This window comes from Sorghum bicolor, chromosome 7 (assembly GCF_000003195.3).
Source record: "Sorghum bicolor cultivar BTx623 chromosome 7, Sorghum_bicolor_NCBIv3, whole genome shotgun sequence".
Lineage (NCBI taxonomy): Eukaryota > Viridiplantae > Streptophyta > Magnoliopsida > Poales > Poaceae > Sorghum > Sorghum bicolor.
The window spans coordinates 4911607-4932975 of NC_012876.2; positions in this window are offsets into that span (position 1 = coordinate 4911607).

The following is a 21369-nucleotide window of genomic DNA, read 5'->3' on the forward strand; positions in this document are numbered from 1 at the left end:
CGGGCCACCTCAAAGCAGGCGGGAGGCGCGGGCACAGGAGCTGCGACCCCCTCCCACGACGACTCCGGCGCGGTGTCCCCAGGCGGCGCTGTAGGCAACAAAAGGCGCCAATGGCGGGTCAAGCGGATGCCGCAGGCAGGCTAGCAGTGCGGCGCTGCGAGCCGGACGCACCCTTCGAAGGCTTCTTGATGTGGATGTACGGCAGATTTGTTCCTTCGTCCTATCCAAAAGATGAACAGTACAAGCTAATAAGAATGTGCACATTTGTACTAATCTATGCAGAAACTTGTGTAAATCCTAGGAAAATAATCATAGATCCAAAGAGTGTGAAATTGATTTTTTTAGATCCATAACTTAATTCTCTACCCACGGAAAATATGTTTGCATATGTACTCGAGCTAGAGTTTCTTTATTTATTATAATGTGCAAAATTTGATAAATGGAAATAAATTTCCTAGGGCTCTACAAATTGCAACACCTATTTTATTGGATCTGTTGTGATGTGGTGGCAACACCAATTTTATTGGATCTGTTGTGATGTGGCCTTACCTGGAGAAATGCATATGCACAACCATCTTTGCGTTATAATGATTCATATGCTTTAGTTGCCTTATACTGTGAAAAATATTAAATTTTTATAGACATTAAATACTATCTTTGCATTATGTCCTATTGAATAGTTTGACAGAGGACCACATGTAGTCCTGTACCTATGGCTATCATGATCTGGGGTTCTCTAGCCTCGGCCTCTGTTTCGACTACTCCCTCCGTCTCCAAATACTGCTATTTCTAGCAGTTTTCAGACATATTAGTGTGGCAAACAAAAGACCATTCTACACGCAATTAATTTAGGTTCCACCATTTAATCATGTACGTTAAGCCATGGTTCTCTGGTTTCAGCGAGCTGCATTTAATGTCAACTAAACCGACTCAAACAATTACCATGCGCCAAAGTACTACTCTCTGTAAGAAATTAAATAGGCTGGTGGACCACGGAAGTTCCGAGGAGAAATTAAATGGGCTGGTGGACCGAGTATGCTAGTAGAAATAGCATTATTTGTGGACAAAATTTTCTCCTAGAAATAGCAGTATTTAGAGACGGAGGGAGTACAACGTAATGGAGCTATGAATTGGATTTCTAGGTTTAGTGGAGGCTTTGTAAACCTATGTTGATTGGACTATAAAATTTGAAGTTTGCCCTTAGCTCACAATTTATATATCATGTGGTGCTGTTATGCATTATCTTCACTATTTCGGTCTGTCGTTTTGACTAGCCTCCCTAGTAGCTTAGAATTCCTGTTATCTAGATGTTGCTTAATCTCGTTTCAATAAAAGCCGAGTAATGTTGTTTTTGAAAACAGAGTGAAAGAGCTGAAGCTAGATAGCTGCATTAGAACGGATTGGTATGCTGTGCATGATTAATTCTGGAAAAAATCCATAGGACCTGTGTACCCTCTTCCAAGTTTATAGTGTCTTTTTTTGACATAGAGTTTGGATACAGTTACTAACATGTGACATCTGGTTCCTTCAAGCAAACAATGAATTAAGTAGTCCTATTATATTTAAAGTTAAATTTTACTCCAATCTAAAAAGAAAGTTTTTGTAAATGTATCATTCACCTCATAAAAGTTTAAGCTTCTTAATTCCGAGACTAGATGACTTGTGTGTAAAGTGTAAATACTAAAATATATGACTATCACTCTTTCAAGTTCATTGAACTCACCACAAATATCACAGTTGAAGTTGTTTAGTTCTCAATGACTTTCTTTGATTTGTTGTAGCAGCCAATTTTTTTTTTCTGAGATTTAACAAACTAAAAAGTTTAGTTTTGATATCAGATTTTGATCACATGGAGCGATCTGATCTCTATTTTTAATTTCCTTTGTCACAACCACCCGACAACCATGGATGCCTGCCCCTACGCAGGGCTCTCGCACAAAGACCTTTGCGCAGCACCAGTGACAGGGGTTATGGCACCTGGCACCCTACGCGTGGCTCCTCAGCTTGACTGGCCACCATCGTCTGCCTTGACGAGCCCCCCCCCCTGCGGCTACCTGTCACTCCTAAACGCGGCAGAAGTGCATAATTTGCCCATTGGCGAACAATTCCAGCCATGCTGAGCTGCTGCTTTGATTCAATCAATAATATCAGGCTGACTGAAAACAATTTTCACTGTAGTTTTTTATCTTAGTTGAGTCAATGAAATCAAGTTCACTAAAACAAATATCATTTTAAGTCAATGTTTAGAGACCGATATCAGGGTACATCAAATGTTTAGATGAGCTCAATTTCTGAAACAATGTTCTGATGATATGAGGTTTGAACATCCGAAACCTTTTCAAGATACGGTTGTTATATCTGACCATTAGCAAACTGCAGTTCGTCAATAGTAGCACACTTTTGTTTTATACTCATATATATCGACCACATTTTCTAAAACAAATGTTTTGAGCTTTTTATGCTCTTTGTCGAGGGTATCGGTAAGGGGTACCCTCAGCAATACGCATTATGAGATTGCCCGTATGAAGGTCGAGACCCTTAAATTCGACGCTCCGATCTTACGTGTGCGCCGCCATCGACGGTCGCAGCCTCGAAGACGGAAATAGTCTCGAGCGAATCGGTTCAGGACTCGAGCGACGACTGCCATCGATGACGGAAGCGGGCTCGAGCGAACCGAGAGGTGTCGGGCGCGAGGACACTGTCCGCCGCCCGACGCGCGCACGCGAGCCGAAGCATTAAATGCACCTGACGCTTCCCCACCTAACACACAGGTCACGGAAGGCGTGATAGGGAGCAAGCTTCTGTCCCATCGTTCTTTTTGCAGCCTTCCCACCGAACGACCCAGGGCGAGTCAGGACACAGGAAACAAGGATGGAACGTCTAATCGGGACCTCCTCGAGACACCCAAGGTCAGCGCTCCAGATATCAGCATATTACGCGGCGCCCGACCCTCGACCGAGCGAGGTCCCTTCCCAGGGACAAGTCGGGCGTCGACTGACAACACCACGGCTGCTCCGCCGGATCCGCCACCATACCATACGAGCATGCGACCTCAGAACCAGCACAAGGCGGCTGGCAGGGCAGCACGCAGGAGCACGCGTAATCATCACCAAGCTATCAAGATGGGACGGCTCGAGGCCATGCCGTACGGAAGCCTCGAGTAGGTCAGCGCTCCATGCAGCTATCGATCCCTACTCTAACATCTATGCATGTACCCTGTGTCTCTCCTTGGAGCTATAAAAGGAGGGACTCAGGAATAGAAGAGAGGGACATCACAACACAAGAACCCACACACACGTAGTAGAGCGACACATTTCATACCACGCTTGTATTCGCCCCTGTACAAGCACTTAGGTGCAAGATAATACGAACTCTCTCCCCCCGCTGGACGTAGGGCCTTCTCTTGCCCGAACCAGGATAAATCTCTGTGTCTTCTTGCATCACCATCCGGAAAGGGGAGCACGCATACAAATTTACTCGTTGGTGTGACCCCCCGGGGGAAAAAAACACCGACAGTTGGCGCGCCAGGTAGGGGTCCTGCGTGTTTTTCACCGATTTCCCACCACTTTCCGGATGGCTACTCCTGCCTCGCCGCTTCCGCACTCCACGGTGATTTGGTTTGGGAGTCTCGAGTTCATGTCTACGGGCTCCGGCTACGACATGATCTTGCTCTCGGTCAAAGGACCAGGAGGAGTCCGCGTTACGCCAGCACGGTTGAAGGCTCCAAGACGCCCTCACCACCACGCCTCCCCGCCTAAGAAGAGGCGCGGGCAGCACCACCGCGGCCCCTCTGCTTCGGCACGACCAACAACTCGTGCAAGGCAGGATGTGGGCCACGGGTCGGCAACACCGTGTGATCGAGCAACGAGCGCGACGACTCAGCACCACGCAACGACGGGGGGAGACGCGTCTCGCGCGCCCTCCCCCACCGCAGCTAGGCTACTTCCACACGGGTTGTTCTCTCCAAGGGCGGCACTGCCGTTCGGGTTGGACAACGCCGCGGCATCGCTCGCCAAGACGATATGCCAAAACGCTCAGACATACGTGGAAAGACCAATGGTCATCCCACGTAGCTCCGAAGAGCGGCGGCCGACGTCCGAACTGCCGGACCTTTCCCGAGTACGAGGCCTCCGCCGTCTAGGCCCCGGACGATACTCGATCACCACCCTCAGGCAACGATGGCTGGAAGAAGGACGTGAGTGTTTCCACGCTGCCGAGCCGGACTCCGACTCCGAGACAGACAGCCATGACCCCACGAGGGAATGCTATCACCTCGACGGGGCGGCAGAAACCACCGACGAGATACGGGATGCTGTTGCGGGTGGTCGAGCCCCCGCGGCGCAAGAAGACCCCAGGACGCCTGGGAACGACGGACGGCTCGACCCTCTTCCTCAGGAAGATAAAACTGCGCAGCTCGCGCAGCTGCGGGAGCTCAAGATGAAGGTCGACGAAGATCGCGAGCGCCTCGTCCTGCTCGAGCAAATCCTCGAACAAGACCTGCCCTACCCGCCGGGCGGAAGTGTCCGCAGACGCGCTCGAGAGGTACATCGACAGATCGTCGGTGACACAGAGGCGGAGCAACCTGTCGGCCGTTTCCCTCGAGCAGGCCAGAATGTAGTGGCAGCAACGATGCTGCTACGTAACATGCCAGAACCATCAAATTCCCAGGCCCGATGAATTCGAGATGAAGTTCAGACATTGCTCCAGGTGGCAGCAGTTCAACAAGCCGAAAGTTCGGCATCTCGACGACGAGGAGCTGCCACAGAGAAGCGCGACGAACAGCCTCTAATCGAAGAGGAGGTGTCTGTCCAGCAACAACCTCCCCCTCGAGGTAGAAAGACCGCTCTCATCCTCCCTGCCGACAATCAACGTCGACACGACGCGCGACACGACGTCAAAGAAAATAGACGCCGCCGGCATGGAGACGCGGAAGAACGTGGTTATAGCGCGCATCGCGGTGGGAGGTACGACAGCGACGAGGACCGGGTGGCCCCCGAGCCACCGGGCCCGCGGGTGTTCAGCAGGGCGATTCGCAGCACGCCCCTGCCTAGTCCATTCCGACCCCCAACCAGCATCGCGAAGTATAATGGAGAAACCAAGCCAGAGCTATGGCTGGCCGATTTCAGGCTGGCTTGTCAGCTAGGTGGCGCTCGGGGGGATGATCGAGCCATCATCAGACAGCTACCCCTTTTTCTCTCCGACACCGCTCGTCGATGGCTCGAGGAACTCCCAGCCAATCAGATTCACAACTGGGTTGACCTGGTCAGAGTCTTCGAGGGTAATTTCAAAGGGACCTATATACGGCCAGGGAACTCGTGGGACCTCAGCAAATGCAAGCAGAAGTCAGGAGAGACTCTTCGGGAGTACGCTCGACGCTTCTCGAAGCAGCGCACTGAGTTGCCACACATCCCCGACCATGACGTCATCTTGGCGTTTGTCTCGGGCACCACCAGTCGAGACTTGGTGCGGGAATTAGGCCGCAATCGACCTCAAACCGTCGACGAGCTGATGGACGTAGTGGCTAACTACGCGGCAGGGGAGGAGGCAGTAGGCGCCTTCTTCAGCTCAGAAGGAAGAAAAGGCAAGCAGCCCGTCGATGAAGATGGGACTTCCAGTCGAGGCCTCAAGAAAAATAAAAAGAAGCAGAAAGTGCGGCAGTTCCACCAGGGAGATTCGGGTGACGACCTCGTCGCCGCAATGGATCGAAAGAAGCCGCGAGGCCCTCCGGAGGGAGGCATCTTCGACAAGATGTTGGAGGAGCCGTGCCCTTACCATAAGGGAGGCGCTAGCCACAAACTCAAGGACTGTCGCATGCTGAAAAAGCATTTCGATGGTCAGGGGTTCAAAAAAGATACGCGCGAGGACTCCAAGAAGGAGAAGGCTGGCGGCAAGGAGGACAACAAAGATGACGACGGCTTCCCCGCCGTCCACGACTGCTACATGATCTATGGCGGGCCTTCGACTCAGTTGACCGCGAGGCAGCGCAAAAGGGAGCGTCGCGAAGTCTTTGCAGCAAGAATGGCGGTGCCCCAGTACCTTAGCTGGTCAAGCACTCCCATCACCTTCGACCGAGAAGATCATCCTGACAAGGTAGTCGCCCCAGGCGTCTACCCACTCGTCGTCGACCCCATCATCGTCAACACCCGACTCTCGAAAGTGCTGATGGATGGTGGCAGCAGCCTCAACATCATCTACCTCGAGACCCTCGATCTCCTCGGCATCGATAGAGGACGCCTCCAGCCAAGCGCCGGCGGTTTCCATGGCGTCGTACCAGGGAAAAAGGCACTGCCAGTAGGTCGAATCGACCTACCGGTCTGCTTCGGCACGGCGGCCAACTTCAGGAAGGAGACCCTCACCTTCGAGGTGGTTGGGTTCCGAGGCACGTACCACGCCATCATCGGGCGCCCGGGCTACGCCAAGTTCATGGCTGTACCCAACTACACATATTTGAAGCTGAAGATGCCTGGTCCCAAAGACGTCATCACCGTCAGTTCCTCCTTCGAGCACGCGTACGAGTGCGACGTCGAGTGCGTCGAGTACGGGGAGGCGGTCGAGAGCTCCACCGAGCTCGTTGCAAAGCTCGAAGCCATGGCCGCTGAGGCTCCAGAACCTAAACGACATGCGGGCAGCTTCGAGGCGGCGGAAGGAACTAAGAAGATCCCGCTCGACCCCAACAACTCCGACGGCAAGGTGCTGACGATCAGCACCGACCTCGACCCCAAATAGGAAGCCGTGCTCGTCGACTTTCTCCGTGCGAATGCTGATATGTTTGCATGGAGTCCCTCGGATATGCCGGGCATACCAAGGGAAGTCGCCGAGCACTCCTTGGAGATTCGAGCCGGTTCCAAGCCAGTGAAGCAGCGGTTGCGCCGATTCGACGAGGAAAAACGCAAGATCATTGGCGAGGAAGTCCACAAGCTTTTGACGGCCGGATTCATCAAGGAGGTTCATCATCCTGACTGGTTAGCGAACCCTGTATTAGTTAAGAAAAAGAATGGGAAAATGAGGATGTGTGTCGATTATACTAGTTTGAATAAAGCATGTCCGAAAGTTCCCTTTCCATTACCACGCATTGATCAGATTGTCGATTCTACCGCGGGATGTGAAACCCTTTCTTTCCTTGATGCTTATTCTGGTTATCACCAAATAAAAATGAAAGAGTCCGACCAGCTCGCGACCTCTTTCATCACGCCTTTCGGGATGTATTGCTACGTGACCATGCCATTTGGGCTTCGAAACGCGGGAGCCACGTATCAACGTTGCATGCTCCACGTATTTGGCGAACATATAGGCTCAACGGTCGAGGCCTACGTCGACGACATTGTCGTCAAGTCAAAGCAACGAGGAGACCTGATCCAGGACCTCGAGGTTGCCTTCAGCTGCTTACGCACCAGCCGGATCAAGCTTAATCCCGAGAAGTGCGTTTTCGGCGTGCCTCGAGGCATGCTCTTAGGATACATTGTTTCACAGCGCGGTATCGAGGCCAACCCCGAGAAAGTCTCGGCCATCACGAAAATGGGGCCAATCCGAGACATCAAGGGTGTCCAGAGAGTCACGGGGTGCCTGGCGGCTCTGAGCCGTTTCATCTCGAGACTAGGAGAAAAGGCATTACCATTATATCGACTCCTGAAGAAGGTCGAGCGTTTTTCTTGGACCCCCGAGGCCGAGGAAGCACTCGAAAAACTGAAAAAGACGCTGACTTCGGCACCAGTCCTGGTTCCACCTCAACCTGCGGAACCGCTGCTCCTCTACGTCGCGTCGACGACCCAGGTCGTCAGCGCGGCGGTGGTGGTCGAAAGACAAGAGGAGGGTCACGCGCTGCCAGTCCAAAGGCCAGTCTATTTCGTCAGCGAGGTGCTTTCGGAGACCAAGGCGCGTTACCCCCAAATCCAGAAGCTGATCTATGCCGTAATCCTTGCCCGTCGCAAATTACAGCATTACTTCCTTGGTCATCCTATCACGGTGGTCTCTTCTTTCCCTTTGGGCGAGATAATCCAGAGCAAGGAGGCCACGGGAAGGATAGCAAAGTGGTCGGTCGAGCTCATGAGCGAGACTCTCACTTACGCGCCTCGAAAGGCCATCAAATCGCAAGCCCTGGTAGACTTCGTCGCGGAATGGACGGACTCCCAGCTTCCCCCAACTCGGGTCCAGGCGGAGCTGTGGACAATGTATTTCGACGGGTCACTCATGAAAACTGGGGCCGGGGCCGGCCTACTGTTCATCTCACCCTTGGGCGTCCACATGAGGTACATAATCAGGATTCATTTCGCCGCATCTAACAATGTCGCAGAATATGAGGCCCTCGTCAACGGTCTCAAGATCGCTATTGAGTTAGGAGTCCGACGCCTCGACGTCCGAGGCGACTCCCAACTCGTCATCGACCAGGTAATGAAAGCCTCGAGTTGCCATGACCCAAAAATGGAAGCATACTGCAAGGAGGTGCGTCGACTCGAAGACAAATTCCACGGCCTCGAGCTTGTCCATGTCGCTCGACGCTACAACGAGGCAGCCGACGAACTCGCCAAGATTGCATCTACCAGAGGCACAGTGCCGCCTGATGCATTCTCAAAGGATCTACACGAGCCATCCGTCGACCTAGGCACGGGGGCTAGCGTCGACACCACCATCGCCCAACCAACCAATGCTGTCGACGCGCTCTTGATGGAGGAAGAGGTGATGGAAATAGAACGACGACCGGGTCGACCATTCGATTGGCGCACACCGTTCTTCGACTGCCTTATCCGCGGTGAGTTGCCAGAAGACAGGACAGAAGCTCGTCGTATCGCTCGACGGGCCAAATCATATGTGATCTATGGTGAAGACAACGAGCTATATCGACGGAGCCCGACGGGGATCTTACAGCGTTGCATCACCATAGAGGAAGGCCGAAAACTCCTCGACGACCTGCACTCGGGGGCTTGTGGCCACCACGCCGCCCCACGGACCCTTGTAGGAAACGCTTTTCGGCAAGGCTTTTACTGGCCAACGGCCGTGGCGGATGCCATCGAGCTCGTACGCTCGTGTCATGGGTGCCAATTCTACGCCAAACAGACGCACCTGCCCGCCCATGCTCTTCAGATGATCCCCATCACCTGGCCGTTTGCGGTGTGGGGGCTCGATTTAGTAGGACCTCTACAAAAGGCGAAAGGAGGGTATACCCATTTGCTGGTGGCTATTGACAAGTTCTCCAAATGGATCGAGGCTCGACCCATCACTAACATCCGCTCCGAGCAGGCCGTCCTTTTCTTCTCCGACATCATCCATCGATTTGGGATCCCCAATGTCATCATCACCGACAACGGCACCCAGTTCACTGGCAGAAAGTTCTTGGATTTCTGCGATCAGCATCACATCCGTGTGAACTGGTCCGCAGTAGCCCACCCTCGAACTAACGGCCAGGTCGAGCGTGCCAACGGCATGATTTTGCAAGGGCTCAAGCCAAGGATCTACAATCGATTGAAAAAATTCAGCAAGAAATGGGTCGAGGAGCTTTCCTCAGTCCTATGGAGCCTAAGGACAACGCCAAGCAGGGCCACTAAATACACCCCGTTCTTCATGGTCTACGGCTCTGAGGCTGTCCTCCCCACAGACCTCGAGTATGGGTCACCTCGACTCAAGGCTTACAACGAGCAATCAAACAAAGAAACTCAAGAAAACGCGGTCGACCAACTCGAGGAGGCTCGAGACATGGCCCTCCTCAACTCTGCTAGATATCAGCAGAGACTCCGACGCTACCACGACAAGCACGTGCGCAAGAGGGACCTCAACGTAGGCGACCTTGTCCTACGACGCCGGCAAAGCAACCAAGGACGCCACAAGCTGACCCCACCTTGGGAAGGCCCGTATGTGGTGGCCGAGGTCCTTAAGCCAGGAACGTACAAACTGGCGGACGAAAAGGGGGCAGTCTTCACCAACGCATGGAACATCGAACAGCTACGTCGATTCTACCCCTAGAAGTCCTAGAATTACGATCCTACATTTTGTACGAAGACTTTGTAAATGAACGCATGAATAAATAAAGTCTTTCCCTCGAGCGGCTTCTTTCTGTACCTCGAGTTCTACCCCTAGTTATAGTCTCGACGTCAAAAGGGGATGCCGACCATGACCCATCATAGTCCGCACCCCCTCGGGGGCTACCAGAGGGACGACCCCTCCCCAAGCGTCGAAAAAGCCAAAAAGTTTCTCTCTTTCCTACTTGGTAAACCTTGAACGATCGAGTAGGCGAGGCGCCTCGAGCCCCTCGAGGGCCGAAGGATAATGAGCCTGAGAACACCTACGCCCCCGGGCTATGGAAATTCTACTCACTCCCTCACCCTCGAGGCGATCGAAGCTGTCTTTTACGAAAAATCGAACAAGGAACACATATGTAGGCGCAAAAAGAAATAAAAGAACCTCGAGTGGAAAGACAAACAAACATTTAACAACCACAAAAACACTGTATCGCTTAAAAACAGGATTAACAAAGTTTTATACAAGGGGCCCCAGGCACCCCGAGCAGGCTCGCAGGCCTCAGTCCATGGTACGATCCTCGCCACCCTCACCTCCGCCCGAGCTAGCCTCAGGAGGGAGCACCTCAGGCTCGAAGAGCTTGGCCAACCTTTCTCCAGGAGCCTCCGCGTCGTCGATCAAGGCATGGAGCCTCTCCTCGTTCTCCGCGTCGGTCTTGGAGATGTCGGTGACGAAGCCATGAGACACCACCTCCATGTCGTAGGAGAAGCCCGAGCAGACAACCGCCATCGCCCGCTTCACCCCGATGTGGAGGGCATCCCGCACCCGATCTCGCAGCGCTGCGCCTACGTAGCACAACTGGTCGATCAGGGCGTCGCCTCGGGCGTCCTCCCTCGACTCATCCATAGGCTCGACCTCCCAAGAGGTCGAGAGATCGCTTATCGCCGTCCGCACTCGACGGTTCAAAGCAACCTCAGCCTCAAGTTGAGCCTTGGCGTTGCGAGCCTCGGCTTGAGCGGCCAGGAGTTCGTCCTTGAGCCCTACAAATACCAATACAAAGAAGCTTTAGGAAAAGCTCAAGCACACCTCGAAAAGGAAATTCGACGAAGGGAACATACCTTTGATGCTCTCCTCTAGAGCCGTGTTCTCGCCAACCAATCTGGTGTTGGCACGCTCGATCTCTCTGTTGGAGCGCGCCAGCTCAGTATTGGCAACACGGAGATCTTCGATCACCCTGCCAGCCTGAGCGACGGCTCCACTCTTCTCCAGCAGTTCCCCCTTCAGACGCTCGACGTCGTCAGAGAGACTGCGGGATCGAGCTCGCTCCATCTCGAGGTCTTCGAGGGCTTTCTTCTTTGCGTCCTCGGCGGCACCCCTGGCAACCTCGTTGTCCACGTACGCCACCTTCATCTTCTGGAAGGTATCGCGGAGGGAGTCCAGGTCGGTTTGGAGAAGGCCCTTCTCCTTGTCCAGGTCCGCGATGATGCTCTTGTGGGACAGGACCTCCTCCCGGGCTCTGGATGCGGCCTCCTCGACCGTAAGAGCCCGCTCCCGTAGCCGCACCGCCTCCTCCTCCGCCTTCTTCGAGACCTCTCGGGCCTCGGCCAAAGCAGCCTCCCTCACCTTCTTCTCCTCCTCGAGTGCTATAAGATCTTTGTAAGCTTTAAGCAGCTTTTCCTGCGACTCGAGGAGTTGATCCTTGAGGAGGGGAAGCTGCTCCCATCCGCCCCTCGTGGCATGTATGAAGCTAGACTTGATGCGAGAGGTCTCTTTCATATCCTGCGAATCAGGGGTCAGGGGGATTAGAACACGGGGACCCGAAAGCACCACAAAGATTGGAGCTCGAGAAACACTTACAAAATAGGCTGGCCCGAGCCCGTTGTTGATGACGTCCGATAGGAGCCCCACCACGTGTTTCATCCAAAGGCGGAGCTCCTCGACGTGCTCCCACTTCTCGACTTCCTTCTTGTCATCGAGGAAGATATTGGGCTCGGACGGGTCGCTGGACGCTCGGATACGAATCCGATCGGGGCACCAGTTCTCCATCTCCCGATCGGCCCGCACCTTGACGCCGCGGAGAAAGTTCTCGACGGTCTCGAGGGAACCCCCGTGGCGCAAGAACAGGTCGGCAAGGCAAGGGAACCGGCCGTCGTCGTCCACCGTCTTCCACGTACCGTCCTTGCTCCCAGACGACCCGATCTCGTCCTCCTCAGAGGGAAAGCGGTCCTCCCACGCTCGACGCTCCCGGAGGAACCCTGGGGCGATCCCGTCCATGCCGTAGAGTGTCCTCTTGATCTCGGACTCGGGGTCGGTGGGGGTGCGCATCATGCAGGCGAGCGCCACCACTCCGTCCGCTCGCCCCGACTCTGCCCGGATCGCGGCAGGCGCCCCCGGGAGGAGCCACGCTGGGGTGGGAGGCCCGTACACCGGCAAATCTTCCTCTTGATCGCCGGGCTCTTGCGACGCCAGCGGCGCCGGTTCGGCCAAAATTTGAGGCGGGGGCTCGAGTGGCTCGCTCTCTTGGCCCCCCAGCTGCTGTTGCTGCCCCAGCTGCTGCTGCTGCTCCCCCTGCTGATGCTGCAGTTGCTCCTCCGGCTGGGGTCGCTGCTGCTGCTGCTCCAGTGACGGCTGCGTCGCCTCGCGCTCCCGCCCCTCCTCCTCCACCATCTTCCTTTGCGCCTCGAGGGCTCGAAGGCCTGCGGGCCAGGGAGTCCGTCCTGCAACGTTGGGAGTCGACGCTTCTTCCTCCATGGGTCGAGCGCCCCCAGACGCTTCGTTGCCATCAGACGTATCGCTGATGGTGATGGGTTCCCCCTCGACCCCCAATCGAGAGGGCTCGGGGGCTCCCTCTGACGCTCGCGTCTGGGGGGCCGCATCATGAGTCGGTGGCGGCGGAGTAGGCGCGGGACGAGGCGAAGCTATCTCGACGCCGGCTGAAGGTTGGGCGCTTGACGAGCCTACAAAACAAAGGGTAAGGGTCAGACGTTATGATAACCGACGTAAGAATATCGCGACACCCAGGAATTAACTACGAACCTGGCTCCGTGGAGGCGGCACCCGTTCTGAGCCTCTTGGCCATCGATGGTTGGGCCTGCTCGAGGGTCCGTTTCAACCTGAGAAAAAGTCGGCATGTGAGGAAGGGTGAAAGAATGGGGGGACAAAGACCGCAACAACAAAAGGGCTTACCCCACGGGCAGAACGGCTCGCCTTCCGCCTACCCGACCAGCGGGCCTCGAGCCACCCCGCGTCGGGGCGCTAGGCCCCTCGGGGGCAGAAACTGGCCTAGGTACGTCGGTCCCCGCCTGGCGGGCGCCGGGACTCGTGCTCCTACGACCAGCGTCCCCTTTCTCAGAGGCCGCAGCGCGACCGCGAGTTAGCGGCCCCGACGCCTGGGACCTAGCCGGACCGCTCTCCCTGGGCGCCAGGGGAAGGCGCGGTGCGTCTTGGCCCGCCTTGGGCGCGGAAGGAGCGTCGGGCCGGGGACGACGAGATCCGCTCGGACCCTCCTCCGGCACCTCCGTCCGGGGGGCGTCGACGTCACCTCGAGGCGGGCCCTCGAGGATCCGATCGAGGCGCGACGCCATCCCCTCGGAATCGTCGCTACTCTCGTCGTCGTCATCGTCATCGTTGGGGGATTCTTCCTCAGGTTCCCCCCTCTGCCTGGATTTGGCTCGACGCGCCTCTAATGCTTGGCGGTCGAGGTTCTTCTTCTTCTCCCCCTTCTTTGCGGAGTCCTTGGCAGACTTCAGCTTCTCGGCGGATTGGCGCCGTTTGTCGCGATCGACCTCGTCCTCCTTTACCGGAGGCCTCGAGGACCGGACATCAATTCGACCCTGCCAAAACTAAGGTAGACTTAGAAGAAAGAGAGGGAATAAGGGAAACCCAGAATCGAGGATGCGCGTAAGAAGAAAGCATACCAGATCGATCGAGCCTGCGTCAGGCCTCATGGGGAAGCCGTTGACATGCTCCGGCTTAAAATCACCGGCAATTGCGGCCCTGACTCGGGCCGCGACTTCATCGTCCGCCGGAGGCTCGCTGGACATCCGACATGCCTCGAGGTCCCGAGACGAGACACCAGGGCCCATCTCGTCCATCCTCAGCGGTCGTGACATCAGAGGGAGAACTCTCCGATGATGGACGGCCGAGAGGACAAGGGCGGCGGTCAAACCTTCCTGGCGAAGCTTCTTCAGGGCGTCGAGGAGAGGGTCGAGCCGAGGCTGATGAGCTTGGACGACGCCGTAAGTCCAGTCCGCTGGGCGCTCCAAGATCAGACGGCCCGAGTAGGAAGGAAGGAGGTTGTCGTCGTTCCGCAGGTAGAACCATTGGGAGTCCCAACCGGCGTGGTTGGTCGACAACCCTACCGGGATGTACTCCCGCGGCCGGTCCGTCTTCCCCGTCTTCTGCACCAGATTGAGGCAACCCGCCCGCACGGGTTTCCTCACGCCCGTGGTTCCGGTGGAGGCGTGAAACAGCTCCCCCCTGTAGAGGTGGAGCCACAGCTCCCAGTGCGGCATCATCCCTAGGAAGCCCTCACACACGGCGGCGAAGACCGCCGCCACGGTGATGGCGTTCGGAGAGAAGTGCTGCAGCTCCACCCCATAATGGAAGCAGAGGGCCCGCATGAAGCGGCTTGGAGGCGCGCCCAGACCGTGGCGGTGAAACTTGGCGAACGACACCACGTAGCCCTCGGGTGGCTGAGGCGCCCTGTGGCTCGCTGGCGGCGCGATCCACTCTGGCGACGACAGCGAGGTGCGGCGGCGCAGCAGTCCCTCCTTCTCGAGCTCCAACAGCCGGCGCTCCGTCATCGACGACGGGCGCCAGTCATCGGCGGCGACGAGTCTTACAGGCATCTCGGCTAACGGGGCGGTGGGTTCGCTACGGGTCGAGGGGGCGTGTGCGCGTGAGATGACGAGAAAGCAAAGGCAGCAAAGGAACGAGAGCGAGAAGGCGGAAGGGAGAGGAACGGCGGTGACGCGACGACATATTTATAGGCAGCTGTCCGCCAACGGACAGATCCGAGAAGTAAGGTAACTCCCCCCATAAATGCGCCGCCTGACAGCTCTCTCTCTCTCTCCTCACAGGCCGGACTCTCCGAATTCCTCGCCGATACGGTGTCGTGACGTCATCCGCCTAAAAAGACGCGCCCAACGGGCAGAAAGGCGAACCACCACGACCGTTTCCTTCCCTCGTAAGCCAAGGGACATAACCGCAAAAGTCTCGAGAGGTCGATGGCTGGCCCGCCGAAAGGGTTCGACAGCCGATCTCGAGCGCCAGAGTCAAGGATCCCAGCGAGCGGTCGAAGATCGAGGCCCGCCTCGAGGACTCGCTGGTGATGTTCAAGGTAGGGTCGAGACAGTCGAGAGGAATCCCCCCGAAGGGAGGCATCGAGCCGCTGGACTCTATCGAATGAGACCAATATCCCCGACCACGTCGACCCTGTTTTATGAGGACGCCTCCGGGCTACAGCTGACCCCCTCGAAAGGGGCACAGGTTCTCACTTGGACTACCCGCTAGGAACTCAATTTGGGATGGAAGACGCTCGCTCTATCGAGAGTACGTCGAAACCCCCGGGCAAAAACGAGCCAGTCAGAACCTTCCACCACTGGTGTCGAAAGCGTTTCTGCGAATTAGATAACATAACCCTCGAAGGAGTCAAAAACTCCTCCGAGGGCTCGGGGGCTACCCCGCGGGGTCGCTCGCGCGCCCCCACGAAAATTCGACCGTAAATCAAAACCTCCATTCGAGCGCTAGCGCTCAAATGGAGGCTCGGGGGCTACTGTCGAGGGTATCGGTAAGGGGTACCCTCAGCAATACGCATTATGAGATTGCCCGTATGAAGGTCGAGACCCTTAAATTCGACGCTCCGATCTTACGTGTGCGCCGCCATCGACGGTCGCAGCCTCGAAGACGGAAATAGTCTCGAGCGAATCGGTTCAGGACTCGAGCGACGACTGCCATCGATGACGGAAGCGGGCTCGAGCGAACCGAGAGGTGTCGGGCGCGAGGACACTGTCCGCCGCCCGACGCGCGCACGCGAGCCGAAGCATTAAATGCACCTGACGCTTCCCCACCTAACACACAGGTCACGGAAGGCGTGATAGGGAGCAAGCTTCTGTCCCATCGTTCTTTTTGCAGCCTTCCCACCGAACGACCCAGGGCGAGTCAGGACACAGGAAACAAGGATGGAACGTCTAATCGGGACCTCCTCGAGACACCCAAGGTCAGCGCTCCAGATATCAGCATATTACGCGGCGCCCGACCCTCGACCGAGCGAGGTCCCTTCCCAGGGACAAGTCGGGCGTCGACTGACAACACCACGGCTGCTCCGCCGGATCCGCCACCATACCATACGAGCATGCGACCTCAGAACCAGCACAAGGCGGCTGGCAGGGCAGCACGCAGGAGCACGCGTAATCATCACCAAGCTATCAAGATGGGACGGCTCGAGGCCATGCCGTACGGAAGCCTCGAGTAGGTCAGCGCTCCATGCAGCTATCGATCCCTACTCTAACATCTATGCATGTACCCTGTGTCTCTCCTTGGAGCTATAAAAGGAGGGACTCAGGAATAGAAGAGAGGGACATCACAACACAAGAACCCACACACACGTAGTAGAGCGACACATTTCATACCACGCTTGTATTCGCCCCTGTACAAGCACTTAGGTGCAAGATAATACGAACTCTCTCCCCCCGCTGGACGTAGGGCCTTCTCTTGCCCGAACCAGGATAAATCTCTGTGTCTTCTTGCATCACCATCCGGAAAGGGGAGCACGCATACAAATTTACTCGTTGGTGTGACCCCCCGGGGGAAAAAACACCGACACTCTTACTTGTATATAACGTTTTCTGTTATCATTCAGCCTGAATGTTATTCAATAGTGCTAAAACTGAATATGTTGATCTCTTTACATTGATACAATTTGTAGTTTCCACCTTGATACAACATACAAGGTCTCCACTAGGTTACCTCAATGGCTTCCCACTGGGCAAGCTCAAGGTGGCGCGGCAACGCCGCGCAAGTTTTCTAGTGCAACCACGATTTTCAGTCCATGACTAAATGCTCAACTCAATTAGCATGTATTCTACTGTCTTGATGTGTCAGGATCAAGGTACGGGCAAAATCAGCCACATCTATTCTTGCCATCAGTCCATCACCCAACAGAGATGATGATGGTAAAACTACAACCAATGTGACTTTGCAGAACAGTTCACCATTACTTCCGCATAATGCTTTCAACAGTTTTATGTTCTCAACTGAAAGGTTATCTCACAACGCTTCCTGTCAGTAGACCATCAAATCTATCCACCATTACAGAAGAGTTGCAGAATTTTCAGAAATTATGGGACAATTCTCATGTCACAGTATCAGGGGCAGCAGCTGCATCCACTGCTGGTGGTGGTGCCGGATACACTAATGCTGCAGCAGCTGAATTCACAAGAGAAGAAGAAAATCAATGATATAATTAGGTATCATATCATGGGTATTACAACAGTGAGAACTAAGGGCTTTGCTATGGTACACCCTTTACCTTGGAGGAGGTAACATATCAAAAAATCACAACCGTTGATTTTTTTAAAAATAAATAGAACAATTTAATAAATTAATAGTGATAAAATAGTAAAGGAATCCACAAAATCTCAAACATATCCCCACGTAGACTATCTTCCTTGTTTGGTTCTGCATGTAGTACATTTTTTAAAGTAGAAATGTGGACACATCATCATCATAAAAATATGTTACGTGCTGCTAAAATTAAAAAATGTTGAATATATGTAATCAATTCAACTATCACCCTATCACGTACATGTCATGATATATACATATTAGTTTGTCGCATTATAGAAGTTATAAATTTATACTACAATAGATACATATTATCTATAATACCTTGAAATAGCTTTACAACATTTTAAAATAAAAGTTATAATACAAAAATACAAAGAACTATATATGTACTAGTTCTATCTACAAATCACCGTCTTGTATAAATAAAATAAAATACGGCTACACAAGCGTGTGTCCCATCCCAATACTATGCAGGTGTGTGTCTATGCGCATGTTATAAAATACTATTCAGGTTATGTTAGGAAAGTTAGATCATACATGCATATTACATCTAATAGAAAGATATTTTCCTTATATAACTATTACCTTTTATGAGGTAATATATGATAATTGCTATTCAGATCGACGGTACACAGTTATTTGAGTGTACCATAGCAAAGCCCGAGAACTAAACAACAGTGGGCAAAAATAGATAAGAGTAGACCAGTCAGCTCCAAGATTAACACTATTGACTAACAAGCAGAAAACTGAATTATCTGAACTGGAGATCACATTCTGGGAACAGCTGAATCTTTAAACTAACCACCATGGTAGAAATGCAATAGGACAATTTGGACCAAGTTAAGAATCTGTCAAAGGACTGGTAAATTCTATACAGCACTACAGACCCGAGAATGATGCAATTTCAATTCGAGTGCTTCTTCTATGTACAGCATGTTTTAGATTAGTCCTAACCGAACGAAGTAAACCATTACCTCAATCACAAGTTAACTAAAACGTAGAATCCCAAAAAGCCATGAAGAGGATACTACGGAACTATCCATTCAAAATTAAACGACAGAGTATCTCTGAACATCAGGGCTATGGAAAACAACAGGCAAGTTGGATTTCCTGTTGTCAGTATGACTATGACTATGACACTATGCTCTACTCAAAATCTATCATGCAGATAATATTTTACTGATCTCTTTGCATAACAAATTCAGAAGTACAGAACCAAACTTGAGCTATGGGTGCAAACATTGAATATCTCACATGCTTAAACTGTGAGAGGACAAGCAGATAACAGGTGCTGTACAGGCTGCTGAGAAATTTGCAGATTAGTCACCTGGTGATCCGGTCCTCAAGACGACGATGTTCACGGGATCTAAGCTGCGAGGCAGGTCGTCGGTGACCAGCGGCATTAGCCGCCCATGCGAGCCGGGCAGCATGCACAGCGTGTAGGCGGACATGTCCTCGTTCCAGCCCTGATGGAGCCGCAGCTCGTTCTTCAGGTCAGTCACGGAGCTGTCGTCGAAAGCGGATGAGGGCCAGTAGTTGTGAAGGTTCTGGTCGAACTCCCCTTCATCGCTCGCCCGCACGTGCCGGATCGTCCGCGGCGGATGCGGAAACACCCCGATGCCGATGATCCCGGTGTGCCGCCAGAACAACACGCCCATGCGGCGGCCTCCCTGTGTTTAGGGAAATAAGAAAATCATCAAACGGCTGGACAACAGCGGTAACTGAATGAACATGTCTGAATACACATTGTACAGATAACACATACACATTATTGTACTGACAACAGAATGTTCAGAGACCAAATTCTTTTGGAATCTTACAGAAATCAGAAAAAAAAAACACGATTCCTCTCGATCCGGTATGAAATGAGCAAGATCAAATAGTGCAAATCATTCAAGTACACATCGTAACAAAGAACTCTTGACCTCAGCTTGGGCTTTCCGCATACCATAATTCACAAAGCGAACAGTTTCAGTAGTGTTGTGTCGTGGCTCGTGGGCAACGGATTTGAAACTTGTCAGGAAGAACAAAATCTTGGCAGCATTCTTCCTTTTCTATTTTGAATTGGCTCCCTCCATGAAGAAGACTATTAAGGTCCTGTTTGGCACAGCTCAACTTCACTAGTGAAGTTATTTTTTAAGAGCTTTATGAGCAACTTTTCAAGTAAAGTTGAGCAGTTTTGAAAACGTTCTTTGATAAAATAGCTTCACCAACAACTTTATGCATATATAAAAGAAAGAAATAAGAGAGAGCTATGATAAGCAAATTTTTTCAGCTTCATCCCAACTCATGTCTTTGTGAGAGAAGAAGAAAAATAACTTCACCCATGAAACTGTTTTGAAAAAAAAGTGTTTGGCAAACAAAAAAAAACAGCTCACTGATTTATGCCAAACAGGCCACTTGTATCTCAATTGTTAGATGCTTCTACCGCTACTCGAAGAAGATGAGCATGCATCCGAAGAGTCCACCTTTTCAAGATTGAAGGGGTATATAGTGAATGGGCCATATTGGTTTTGTATCTTATTCCTTATAGCGATGAATGTAGTCACAGACTCACAAATTATCTAGAAAAGAAGCAATCTAAAGAAAGCAAACTTGTCATTGCTCTTAGTAACACAAAATTGCCCCTCTCCCTAATTTGACGGAAGTCTTCTTGTCCGAACGTTCGGACGCCTGTCAATAGATTTCCCATGCTCCACGTCAGTCAATTCCCGCATGAGGGCTGATGACTGAGATATCGCCGGCTCACAAGCGAAGCGATGGTTCTGTAAGATTCTTTGCTTTCTTTTTTCTTCTTCTATCCGTAAGCTGATATAGTACGTACTACTTGTTGGCAGTCTTTTTTTTCTTCTTTTTTTCTGAGCTCTTATGCTGTTTCGTGCTCCATTATTTATTTTTTATTTTCTTTTTGTTTCATGTCTTTTTTATTATCTTTTCAGTTTTTATATTTTTATGTTTCTTTTATTTTCTCTCCTTTTCTTTTTTTATATCACACATTGTACATCTTCTATTTTTATCTTTTTCTTTTTCTTCGGATTTTTCAGCATTTTTTGCTTCTATTTATTCTTACTTTTTCTTTCCTTTTTGTTAATTTTCTATGTTTTTATTTTTAATTTATTTTATTTTTCATATTTTTCTTTTTTCCATTCTTGTTTAAGTTATTTATTCATTTTATTTGTTTTATATATTTCTTCCTTGTTACTAATGTTTTTGTCATTTGTTTTTATTTTATTTGTTTCTTTTTCTAATTATGTTTTTGTTTGATTCATGTTATTATTTTTTTATGTTTTATGTGTTTATTATTATTTACCTTTTATCTTTTACCTTTCTTTTAATTTTTCCTTTTTTCTTTTTCTTCTTATTATTTTTTATGTTCTGGAATGTTTTTTAATGTAATGTCATGTGATGTGTTTTTATGTTCATGTAGTATGCATATAATGTTCTATGCTGTGTTGGTCAATGTTTGTGTAATAGACATGTGATGTTTTGTTTTATTTTGTTTTGTGCTCGCTTGATTTGTATATAACGTTTTTTTGCTGTATTTTGCGATGTTCACGTAATGTGCATGTGATGTTCTTATGGTATACTTGGGATGTTCTCATAGTATACATGTGATGTTCTATGATGTTTTTATGTTCACACACAGTATACATCAATCTATATGTGATGTTCACAAAAATATGCATGAGATGTTCTATGGTGTGTTTAGTGATGTTTATATAATATATATGTGATGTTCGATAATGCATTTACTGATGTTGTATGATGTATTTAGTTATGTTCACTTAGTATACATATGATATTCTACAGTATATTTTCATGTGATGTTCTTTTAATTTTTCTCTATTATAT